Genomic DNA, 12,332 nt, shown 5'->3' on the forward strand with positions numbered 1-12,332 from the left:
CTTGTGGATGGACTGGCCAGCCCAGACGTCCGGTTTTGACACTTGGAGGTCAGCTTTAGCCTCCAGGAGCAGTGCCGTACGTTACACGATCCCGGCAGCAACTTGAAAGAGTTGTTGTGATTCTAGCCTACATTAGCATGTCTGCACATGGGGGCTGAATTTCTAAATTTTGCCAGGGCTATTTTAAGTTCCCAGTCCAGCCCGAGTTACATTTATAGATGCAAAGATATTTGTGACTCATATTGTAGACTTACGAGTTTAGTGAAACGTAGGGCCTTGTGACTGCCAAGTCTGTGATTTTGTGAATTGCAGGGGTTGTGACTTCAAAACCTTTTAATAAATCAATTCTTTAGTTAGTATTGTCTCTGTATAATGTGTGGGCCATTGATTCAAGTCCTGATAGGGTCAACTCAGTCATCTCTTCTGAGGTCAGTTACCCTATTACCAATAATAGTAACATCATTTTTATAAAGCTCTATGAAATGGCAAAACTTTGGAAGCAATCACCATATAAACATTTCTTGCTATTGCATGGGTCTCAAATTGTAAATTAACAACAGTTATTTTTGTGAAAGGGTTGGTGTGCCATACTTTTAGGAGGATGAGACACAGAAGGCTTTAGCCAAATGCTTGGCTCTGCTTCAGGTCCTCCTTGATTACTGAGCCAAAAGTAAACCATGCCCTCCGTGCTCGCACCTCATTATTAAAGACCCTAACTGTTCTACCACCCACCTATGCAGCAGATGAAGTTCAGGCTAGCCGCGGTGTGTTGAAATCTTACTAAATTTTTTATTCCACCCTGCGATGATTTAGATGGGCTATACATGAAGTTCTGTAAATGTTATGTTATTTTGATTTGAGTAGCACACTAATCACCAGAGAGGATGTCCAGGTGCTTGGGCAGATATGTATATGTAAGGTGGAGGTTGTCCTCCACAGATCTTCATGAGTAGCCCATCAGCCACTGCCACGAGCTGGTAGGTAGTCAAAACTATAAAATACTCGATCAGCCCATCTGAACCATTACCTGAATGCAGCTTAGCTCTGCACTTCACCTTTGTCTTTGTGAAAAACTTTAAATCCATTCCTGTCAAACAACACGGTGGGCATGTGCGTCGGTCGGCTCCCAGCTGTCCTAACACCCACCCATGGGGAAAGCGCTGGTGCTCCCACCATGGCTGCCCTTGTGCACCCCACAGCAGGGATGGCAGCTTCCAGTGCCCCCATCCCTTCCCGTGGAATATGATGACATCGGGACGCACAGCACGTCAATGTTATAAGAAGTTGCTGCAACATTTTGAAAGGCATTTGCTTCCAGGGTGTCGGAGGAAACAGGTACGTTTCTCCTGAGGTGGGAGGGGGGTTTAGAAAGAACAAAGAGGCAGCAGGGGAAAGGAAAGGGTTTTCCTATCATTCAATGTCTCTTTGAGCGTTCCTGCTGCACGATTGGGGGAATATCAGCCTCTTTATTTTAGGCCTATCTGCCTCCAAGGGGAGAAGAAACCACTAGACACCAGGAATTTCTTTTGAATAAAGATTTGTGCATTTGGAGAGCGGTCCCATATGCAAGGGTCGCTCCTCTTTGTGGGACCGGTATTTTGGCCACATTTGCTGCCCTTGGGGGCAGATTGGCCTCTTTATTGTAGGTCCAACTGTTCCCGAGGGGGCAGAAACTTTTAGACACCAGGTATTTCTTTAGGATAATTATCTATATGTTTGGCGAGTGGCCCCGTGGGCAAAGGTTGCTCTCCTTGGAGAGGGACATTTATTTTAGCCATTTCTGCCCCCCTTAGGGGCAGATCGGCCTCATTTATTTTAGGCCCATCTGCCCCCATGGGAGGCAGAAAACTACAAGACAGCAGGGAAAGTTTCTGATTGTTTGGTGGTGGGGTGTGTGTTGACTGGCACATAATTTGCATTTGTGATCATAATGTTTGATTTTTCCTTTTTATCCTTGTGCAAAGCTTTTGATTCCTTTGCTGTGACTTGCGGTTCCAGCTGTGGTAGATCTGCAGTTCGTGTAGTTGCTTGTGTTTGGTAAGAAAAACGTTTTTGTACTATTTACTCTAAATGAGTATCCTTTCCATACATGAATGAGATTTCTGTGAATGGTGTAATAACAGCATATTTAGCCTATGTTTTATTGTGTGTGAAATGCTCCTTGGATTTGGGCACAATGTGTATTATTATTTTTTTTTTAATGGGATATCATTGGTGTTAGAAATGGGGTCGTTGGTTGGCAGTCAGGTTAACCCCTGTCCAAGCAAGGACCTTCACTCTAGTCAGGGTACGTCACACACAATCCAAATTATCCTGTGCCCACCCTCTGGAAGACCCATTCAAAATGCAGATGTATGCAAATGAGGCTGAGTACCCTGTGTTTGGGGTGTGTCTGAGTGAATGCACAAGGAGCTGTCAACTAAACCCAGCCAGATGTGGATTGTAAGACACAGAAAGATTTAAGTGCAAAGAAATGCTCACTTTCTAAAAGTGTCATTTCTAGAATAGTAATATTAAATCCAACTTCACCAGTCAGCAGGATTTTGTATAACCATTCTGGTCATACTAAATATGACCTTCCTGCTCCTTTCAGATCAGCAGCTGCCACTTCAATAATGTATGAGGGCAGCCCCAATGTTAGCCTATGAAGGGAGCAGGCCTCACAGTAGTGTAAAAACGAATTTAGGAGTTTTACACTACCAGGACATGTAAACTACACAGGTACATGTCATGGCTTTTACCCACACAGCCCCCTGCTCTAGGGGTTACCTAGGGCACACATTAGAGGTGACTTATGTGTAGAAAAAGGGGGGTTTTAGGCTTGGCAAGTTTTTTTAAATGCCAAGTCGAATTGGCAGTGAAACTGCACACACAGGCCTTGCAATGGCAGGCCTGGGACAAGGTAATGGGGCTACTTGAGTGGGTGGCACAACCAGTGCTGCAGGCCCACTAGTAGCATTTAATCTACAGGCCCTAGGCACATACAGTGCACATTACTAGGGACTTATAAGTAGATTAAATAGTCCAATTGGGTATGATCCAAAGTTACCATGTTTAAAGGGAGAGAGCATATGCACTTTAGCACTGGTTAGCAGTGGTAAAGTGTGCAGAGTCCAAAAGCCAGCAAAAACAGAGTCCAAAAAGTGGAGGGAGGCAGGCAAAAAGTTAGGGGTGACCACCCTAAGGCATGTCAGGTCTAACAATTGGTGATTGCTGTGTCAGTGCAGAGTAGGCGCTGGTAAGTCTAGCTGTCTCTAGCAGGTGGGTGGTATTGTTTTTGAGTATACAGATCTTTGTGCAAAAGCCACACATTACTTATTTTACACAGTGTTGGTTGCTGTTGACTTATTTGTCAAGTTACTTTTATTAGTGGGGATTATAGTTAGCCGTAAGATACCACTCAGAAGGTTGGTATTCTATTTGAATCTTCCTCTGACCCTGAGTATGAGACTGACTCTGCATCTGAAGCAGAGGAAGAAGTACAATATTCTGGCAGTGAATGTTCTGTCCGATATAAATTATCTGATAATGAAGCCACTGTCAGTGATGATGAAGTGTGTGTTTTAGAGGAGAACACTCATGTGCCGATAGTGCAACAAGAGGCATCTGGATTACATCATGGGGTTGAAAGGCTTTGCATTGGAAGAGCTGAACTCAGCGTTGCCCAAACATGGTGCATCTGGTGTTGCATGTCTTTACTGGTGTCACAGGGTGTAGAGTAAATGCTGAAAACATTTTGCCTATACATTTCTTTCAGTTGTTTATGGACAATATATTTTTGGTTGAGATTGTTGAGCAGAATAATTTGTATGCTGAACAGTATTTGAGGGACAACAGAGCCAGACTTAAGCCCCGCTCTAGAGCTACCCAGTGGACTCCCACAAATCTGGAAGAGTTGAAGATGTTCATGGGTTTAATATTTTCGGTGGGCTTGATAACGAAGCTGTTGTTGTCTTCATATTGGTCTGCCAGTCCCTTGATGGCAACAGCCATATTTCCTGCAATCATGAGTCATGATCAGTATTTGCTTCTGCTTCGGATACTGCCTGTTGTTGATAATGCTTTAGTGTTGGCACGAGATCACCCTGACTGTGACCATCTTTTTAAGATTCGGCCTGTCCTTGATCACTTTGCAGATCGATTTTCAGAGATCTATGTTCCAATGAAACAAATTTCTTTGAACTTGTTTTTAGTCCTGTTCAAGGTCTGTTTGTTTTTTTAGACAGTACATTCCTAGCAAGAGAACACATTATGGAATTAAGATGTATAAGCGGTCTGAGAGTAGAAGAGGATATGTCTATAATTTCTGGCGACTGCACTCGTAGGTATTCCACTGTTGACCCCCTGCCCCCAAGGTTGTTTGCCCACTTTCGTAATTATTGAGAAAATTGTTGGGTCCTTACTAGAGGATTTTTTAACAAAGGTCACCATTTGTAACTTCTACACTGGTTTGCACTTGTTCAGGAAACTGTTCAAAGTGGACACTGCTATTTGTAGCACAGTCTACTCTCACAGTAAAGGTTATCCAAAGGAGATTGTAAAACACCTGGGAGGGGCAGTGCAGTGCTTTACACAGTAATGACATGCAAGCTGTGAAATTTGCAGAAAAGAGGGATGTCTACATCATGGCTACCATCCATGATGAAAGTACTTCACCTATGACTGTATGGAGTCAGGTTACGGAAGTGTGCAAACCTGTGTGCATTTTAGTCTACAATAAGCACGTAGGTGGTGTAGATAGAGTAGATCAGAGGATGGATCCCTACACTGCTGTTTATATGGTTACATTTGGTATAAGAAGCTGTCTATCATCTCTTCCATTTAGCCACCTTTAATGCTTTTATTGTGTTTAAGGATTATTCTCCAGAGTCAAAGATGACTTTTGTTTAATATCAGGATTCTGTGATAGGCAGTCTTGTTGTAGTGGAACAGGCAAGAGTTCCTAGAATTGGAATGATGGAGGATGTGGCAAGGCCAACAAATCACCACTTTGCTGATCACCTTGCTTCCACACCCAAAACAACCAATGGAAACGTTGTAGAGTCTGTGTGAGAAGACGTATGTAGAAGGAGAGTCATATGCATGGCCCTGATTGTCCTTCTAAACCTGGGCTGTATGTGCCCGCTTGTTTTAGAATGTACCACACACAAAATAATTTTTGGGAGCACCCATGAGCATTGCCTGTTCTGTATCATTTTATATTTTTTGTTCAGTTTCACGGTTGGCATTTGTTTGATGTATTTAGCTTGAGCTGTTGCGTTTGTAAAGGTGAGTAGCCACAAGTTGTATTTATTGCACTTCTGCTCTCAGTTGGGAATTCATCTCATAAAAAGCCCACTACACTATAATCAGGCATCAAGCGCTCCCCTCATATGCTAGGTGTATCAGGTGGGACCCCAATGATAAAGCATGCCACTAAGTAGATTGGTGGGTGAGGGGTCTTTGTTTAAAAAAAAAACATAATGGGAGTGTTTGGGATATCAAAAAAGAAACTTGGTAGTGTGCTTGCTTCTTGTGTAGGGAAAATCTACCAACTCTAGATATGTTGGAAAACTAGACACCCAGGGTAGTACAGGGTGGTATGCCTCTCATGGATCCCAACAAGTTTTCTTACTCACTATGCCCTTCTAATCTCAAAATGTGACTAAAACCACACATTTTCTGTGCATTTCTGCACCAAATCTTCCACAAACAGAAATAAACCACAAATTTCCCATCATCCAGAGTACCCCTTGGTCCCCTGATAAAAATTATAACTCACTTGTGTGGGTGCCCAGAGTCAGCCTAAAAACATATTAAAAGAAAACTGTGCTTATGAACTTGCTTTGGTGCCCCCTCAACCTCTACAAGTTTTTGGCTCTTCCCTGTTGCAGGTTCTTGGCCCACCCACACAAGTGAGGTATTAGTTGTTGGGAGACTAAGGGGAACGCTAATTGGTAGGAAATTTGCGGTTCCTGACAGATTCCAGAACTTTATATTAGAGAAATGTTGGGGAATGTTTTTTTTAAACATTTAGGGTTTGCAAGGGATTCTCGGAAAGAAATGTAGAGAGAGCCACACAAGTCACTCCATCCTGGATTCCAGTAGCTATCTAGATTTTAAAAATCTACAGGTTTGCTAAGTCTCCCTTGGTGCTGGCTGAGCTAAAGCCCAAAATCCACAACTACGCACATTGCAAAAAGTGAGTCCGTTTTTAGTGGTAAAATGTGATGTGTGCATGTTGTGTTTCCTGTGGTAGGCACTAGGCCTACCCATACAAGTGAGGTACCATTTTTCTAGGGAGACTTGGGGGAATGCTGGGTGTAAGGAAGTTTGTTGCTTCCCTCATATTGCAGAAATTTCCACTACAGAAATATGAGGAAAATATGTTTTTTAGACAAATGTTGAGGTTGCAAGGGATTCTGGGTAACAGAACCTGCTGAGAGCCACGCAAGTCACCCAATCCTGGATTCCCCTAGGAGTCTAGTTTTAAAAAAATGTAGAGGCTTGCTAGGTGTCCCTAGGTGCCGGGTGTGCTAGTGTGAAAGATGAATTTATGACTAATGAATTTCATGTATTTTGATTGAGGATTTGCATAGAATTTAACTGAGATAGAAAATAATGTGCAACTTGGAAAATATGCCCACTTGAGTGGCCGCCATGAATTACGAAGTGTCTTTTTTAAACGAGTAGTAATATTAATTGAAGTGCTTTCATTTAGAAATTGTAGTAGTGTGTTGCATTAATAAATTTACGTTAAGTATTTGCATTATTAATTACAGGCCTTAAGTTACCGAGGCTTGGGCCTAGTCTGCACAGCCTCATATTAAGCTGCACAGTTTAATAAAATCATGGGAATGCATGTCCAGAGAAATGGAGATGTATTGTCCACACTGTGTTGACCAAACGTTAGTAGATGCCTTTAACTTTCTCATGAGAACGGCCTACTAGAATGTCCTGTAGTAGAAATTGCTATTTTGTATAGTTTAATGCTTGAGACAGCGATGTTCCCAGAAGCTCACAATAGATGCACTGCCTGGAGTACTGATTGATACAAAAAGGTTACCCGACGAGTCTGATGATAGGAATAGGAGAAGAGGATCCAATCATCAACGTGTGAAAGGCAGTTCAGTTATATTTTAGATTTGGGTTTTTATTTTTATTGGACTAATTGTAAACACACAATTCACTGACCAATGGCATCTGGGAAGTTCTTAAGGTGATTCTAACTTAGCCCGAGGGAGGAGAGGCTCATTCTATTGTGTTTGAGGAGCTGAAAGTTCCTGATGACTTTATTTCTATCTTTAACTTTATCGCTTAAACAATAATGCTGAATGACGATTATTAGGAATGGGGTCTTTGGCTGTCAGTTAGGTTACCCCCTGTCCAAGCAAGGCCCCTCACTCAAGTCAGAGTAAACCAGAATCACCCTTAGTTAACCCCCGCTTACTCCCTTGGTAGCTTGGCATGAGCAGGCAGGCCAAAAGTTCAGAAGCAATGTGTAAAGTATTTGTAAAAACATGCACAGTGACTCAGTGGAAACACTACAAAATGACACAACACAGATTTAGAACAATAGGTAATATTTATCTAAACAAAACAAGACCAAAACGACGAAAATCCAACATACACTTGTCAAGTTATGAATTTTCAAAGATTGAGAGTCTTAATCCTTAGAAAACAGTGAGAATTTTCTTATTTCACAAAAGTACCTGGTTAGTGTCAAAATAAAGTCACACGGGCGAGTGTACGTCGAAAAAGGCCAGCAATGCATTGCTTTCTCACTCTCAAGTGAGACCGTATGTCGCTCCTCCTCTAGTCGGTTTGGCTTACGTTGTTTTCTCTCTCCCGCAAGAAAACGATGCGTCGATCCGGACAGGCACCTATGGTCCAGACAGACTTTGCGCTGATTTTCCACACCCAGCGATGCTGCGTTGAAAATCAGATCGCACAGTATCAGAAAACCGCACTGTGTGGGGTTTGAGTCGTTATCAGCCTCCGTTAGTGGGTGTTGTGCGTCGTTTCTCCAACCGTGTTGCCAAAGATGCATCGAAAATGTCCCTGCACAGCGGTCTGTGCATGGATTTTCAGTTCTTGTCTGCCAACTTCCCCTTTCAAGGGCCCAGGAACTGGATAGGACACCACTTGGCAGGGCAGGAGTCGCAGCAGAGAGTCCAGGTGCTGGCAGGGGAAGTCTTTGATGGCCCAGAGACTTCAACAACAGGTGGAAAGCTCAGTTCAAGCCCTTGAGATTCTTCTCAAGCGGGAATGAACAACAAAGTCCAGTCTTTTTCCACCTTTCAGAGGCAGAAGCAGCAACTGCAGTATAGCCCAACAAAGCACAGTCACAGGCAGGGGTGGCACTTCTCAGCTCTTCTCCTTGGCAGAGGTTCCTCTTGATTCCAAAAGTGATCTAATTTTCAGGGGTTTTAGGGGCTCTTCTTCCACCGCTTTCTGCCTTTGAAGTAGGCCTACTTCAAAGAGAAGTCTCTGTTGTTTTCAAGATCCTGCCTTGCCCAGGTCAGGCCCCAGACACACATCAGGGAATTGGAGACTGCATTGTGTGAGTGCAGGCACAGCCCTTTCAGGTATTAGTGACCACTTCTCCCCTTCCTCCTAGCACAGATGGCTCATCAGGAAATGCAGGCTACACCCCAGCTCCCTTTGTGTCACTGTCTAGAGAGAGGTGCAAACAGTCCAACTGTCAAACTGACCCAGATAGGGAATCCACATACAAGCAGAGTCACAAAATGGTTTAAGCAAGAAAATGCCTACTTTCTAAAAGTGTCATTTTCAAACACACAGTCTAAAAACAACTTTACTAAAAGATGTATTTTTAAATTGTGAGTTCAGAGACCCTAAACTCCAAAATTGTATCTGCTCCCAAAGGGAATCTGTACCTTATTAGTATTTAAAGGCAGCCCCCATATTAACCTATGAGAGAGGTAGGCCTTGCAACAGTGAAAACCGAATTTGTCAGAATATCACTGTTAGGACATGTACAACACATAAGTACATGTCCCGCCTTTAACATACACTGCACCCTGCCCAATGGGCTACCTAGAGCCTATCTTAGGGGTGTCTTATATGTATGAAAAGAGAAGGTTTAGGCCTGACAAGTGGGTACACTTGCCAAGTTGAATTGGCATTTTAAAACTGCACACACACACACTGCAGTGGCAGGTCTGAGCCATGTTTACAGGGCTACTTATGCGGATGGCACAACCAGTGCTGCAGGCCCATTAGTAGCGTTTGATTTACAGGCCTGGGAAACTCTAGTGCACTGTCCTAGGGACTTATTAGCAAATCAAATATGCCAATCATGGAACGTCAATTACACATATATTTTACATAGGAGCACCTACACTTTAGCACTGGATAGCAGTGGTAAAGTGCCCAGAGTAACAAAAACAGAAAAAAAAGAGTCCAGCACTCATCAGTAACCTGGGAAACAGAGGCAAAAAGTTAGGGGAGACCATGCCAAGGATGCCATGTCTAACAATCATCCTTTAGACATGACTTCTTAAAAGATTCAGAGGTTGCTTAGAGACCCCTGTGTCTGAGCCACCCCCTTTCACTGCCCTTTGCTGAAGCTGACCACACTGATGTCCAACTGACAAAGATAATCACAGTTTGCTGATCCATAAGAGGAGAGGTATAACAATTGCTATTGTTCTTGTTGTAAGTTTGTTCTTTGTTTCTAGGTACTAAGCGCTATTTTGATAGATCCATAGCTAGATGTTTTTCCAAATTAATGCTGACTAAAATTGCTTTACATGAAGCCCAAACATACTATTCTAATCTGAACGTTAGCTAGGGAGACAATGACATGTTAACAACTTATCACTAAAGGGTTAATGTTGTTCATTTGTTCATTTGCTGGATTTAGATGTATGCTATTTCTATTTCACAGTTGTGTCTCTAGAATGCTTAACTATCAATGCGTTAGCTAAATTGAGATTCTTTAGAAGACTTGGCCAACCGGTGTTGTTTATTTATGTTTACCACTCGGTATTGAGACTAATTTACGTGATATTAGCATTGTTATTATGGGGGAATAAACATTCTAACTTTTACATAAATGTGTGAGTATTCATGGGCAAATGGGTCATGGTGTGTGAAGATTACTGACTCCAAATAATATTTGATGATGTTTATTGATCATGATGATGTAATTGTATTGTGTTGAGGATTTATGGTGGAATCCCTCTGAATATACTCAAATGGTCTATTGAACCTCTAAAGTGTCCTCTTATAAATTAACAATAAAAGATCAAATAAGGACAGACGTGCTCACAGTAGACCTCAAAATCCACAGCTGGGCACATTGCGAAAAAACAGCCACGTTTTCAGTGGAAAAATGTGGTGTCCACGTTACGTTTGTGGCCTACCCACAAAAGTGAGATACCATTTTTACCAGGCGACTTTGGGGAATGCTGGGTGGAAAGAAGTTTGTGGCTCCCCTCCGATCCCAGAACTTTCCATCACAGAAATTAGAGGAAACTGTGTTTTTAGACAAATTGTGAGGTTTGCAAGGGATTCTGGGTAACAGAACCATGTGAGAGCCACACAAGTCACCCCATCCTGGATTTCCCTAGGTGTCTAGTTTTAAAAAATGTACTGGCTTGCTAAGTTTCCCTTGCTGCTGACTGTGCTAGGCCCCAAAACCCATAGCTGGGCACATTGCAAAAAAAGCATCCAGTTTATAGTGGAAAAATTAGATGTGTCCATGTGTGTTTTTGGCCATTTCCTGTTGCGGGCACTAGGCCTACCCACACAAGTGAGGTAACATTTTTATCGGGATACTTGGGGGAATGCTGGGTGGAAGAACGTTATGGCTCTCCTCAGATTCCAGAACTTTTCATCACATAAATTTGAGGAAAATGTTTTTTTTTCAGACCTACTTTGAGGTTTGCAAGGGTTTCTGGGTAACAGAACCTGGTGAGAGCCACTCAAGTCACCCCATCCTGGATTTCCCTAGGTGTTTAGTTTTAATAAATGTACTGGTTTGCTAGGTTTCACTAATTACCAGCTGTGTTATTGCCCAAAATCCACAGATAGGCACATTACAAAAAAACTAATCAGTTGTCAGTGGAAAAATGTGATGTGTCCATGTTGCATTTTAGGCCATTTCCTGTTGCAGGCAGTAGGCCTTCCCACACAAGTGAGGTACCATCAGTTTTATTAGGAGACCTGGGGGAATTCAGAATAGCAGAATTATTACCAATTGTCTTTCTCTGCATTTGTGCCTTCCAAATGTAAGGTAGTGTGTAAGAAAGAAGTCATTTTGAGAAATGCCGTTTAATTCCCATGCTAGTATGGGTACCCACAAATTCAGAAATGTGCAAATAACCAAAGCTTCTAAGCTCCATTCCTTGTGTCAATTTTGGAAATGCATAGGTTTCCTTGATGCCTATTTTTCACTCTTGATATTTTACCAAATGAATTGCTGAATACCCTGTACACAATGAAAAACCATTGCAAGTTTCAGCTCAGTTATTGGTTCTGGGTTCTTGGTGAACCTACAAGTCCTATGTATCCCCAAAACCAGAAAGGTTCAGTGGACATAACGGTATATTACTTTTCAAAATCTGCCATACTTAGGAAAAGTCACAGATGAAAACTTAGGCTCAAATTGCTGTTTTTTTCAACTCAATTTCAATATTTTTTTTATTTCAAATGTAACTTTCGATAGGAAAACCGTAACTTAAGGATCTACACATGTGATCCCTTGCTGAATTCAGACTTTTTGTCTACCTTTTTATCTACTTTTCAGAAATGTAAAGCTTTCTGGCATCCAATGGATTTCACACCCATTTCTACCACTAACTGCAAGGACGTTGAAAGCAATAAAAATGTCAAAAAATGGGGTCTATCTAACTAAAATGCCAAAACTGTGTTGAAAAGTTTGGTTTTCTGATTCAAGTGTGCTTGTTCCTGAAACCTGGCCAATGGTGATGTTAGCAATGAAACCCCTTCATTGATGCTGTTTGCAGGGAAAAAAAAGGCTCTTCTTCTGCAGCAGTTGTTTACCATTTTTCCCAAAAAACCCAAAATGTGGCTGTATTTTGGCTAATTTCTCTCCAGGGGAATCCACAAACTGTTAGAATCCCCAGGATGCTGGAAAAACAGATGCAAACTTGCCATGGATAGCTTATGTGGACAAAACGTTATGGGGGGTCTAAATGCGAACTATCTCAAATCGCACAAAAAGAGGGTTGGCATGGGGGGAGGTAAGGCTTGGCAGTGAAGGGGTTAACTGCAGGAGGGACCTTTGTTTTGCTAATACTTATAATTATCCCCACTGAACTTACTAAAACCATTGCATGAAGTCGGCATTGTTAGCGCGTCGG

This window comes from Pleurodeles waltl, chromosome 10 (assembly GCF_031143425.1).
Source record: "Pleurodeles waltl isolate 20211129_DDA chromosome 10, aPleWal1.hap1.20221129, whole genome shotgun sequence".
NCBI lineage: Eukaryota > Metazoa > Chordata > Amphibia > Caudata > Salamandridae > Pleurodeles > Pleurodeles waltl.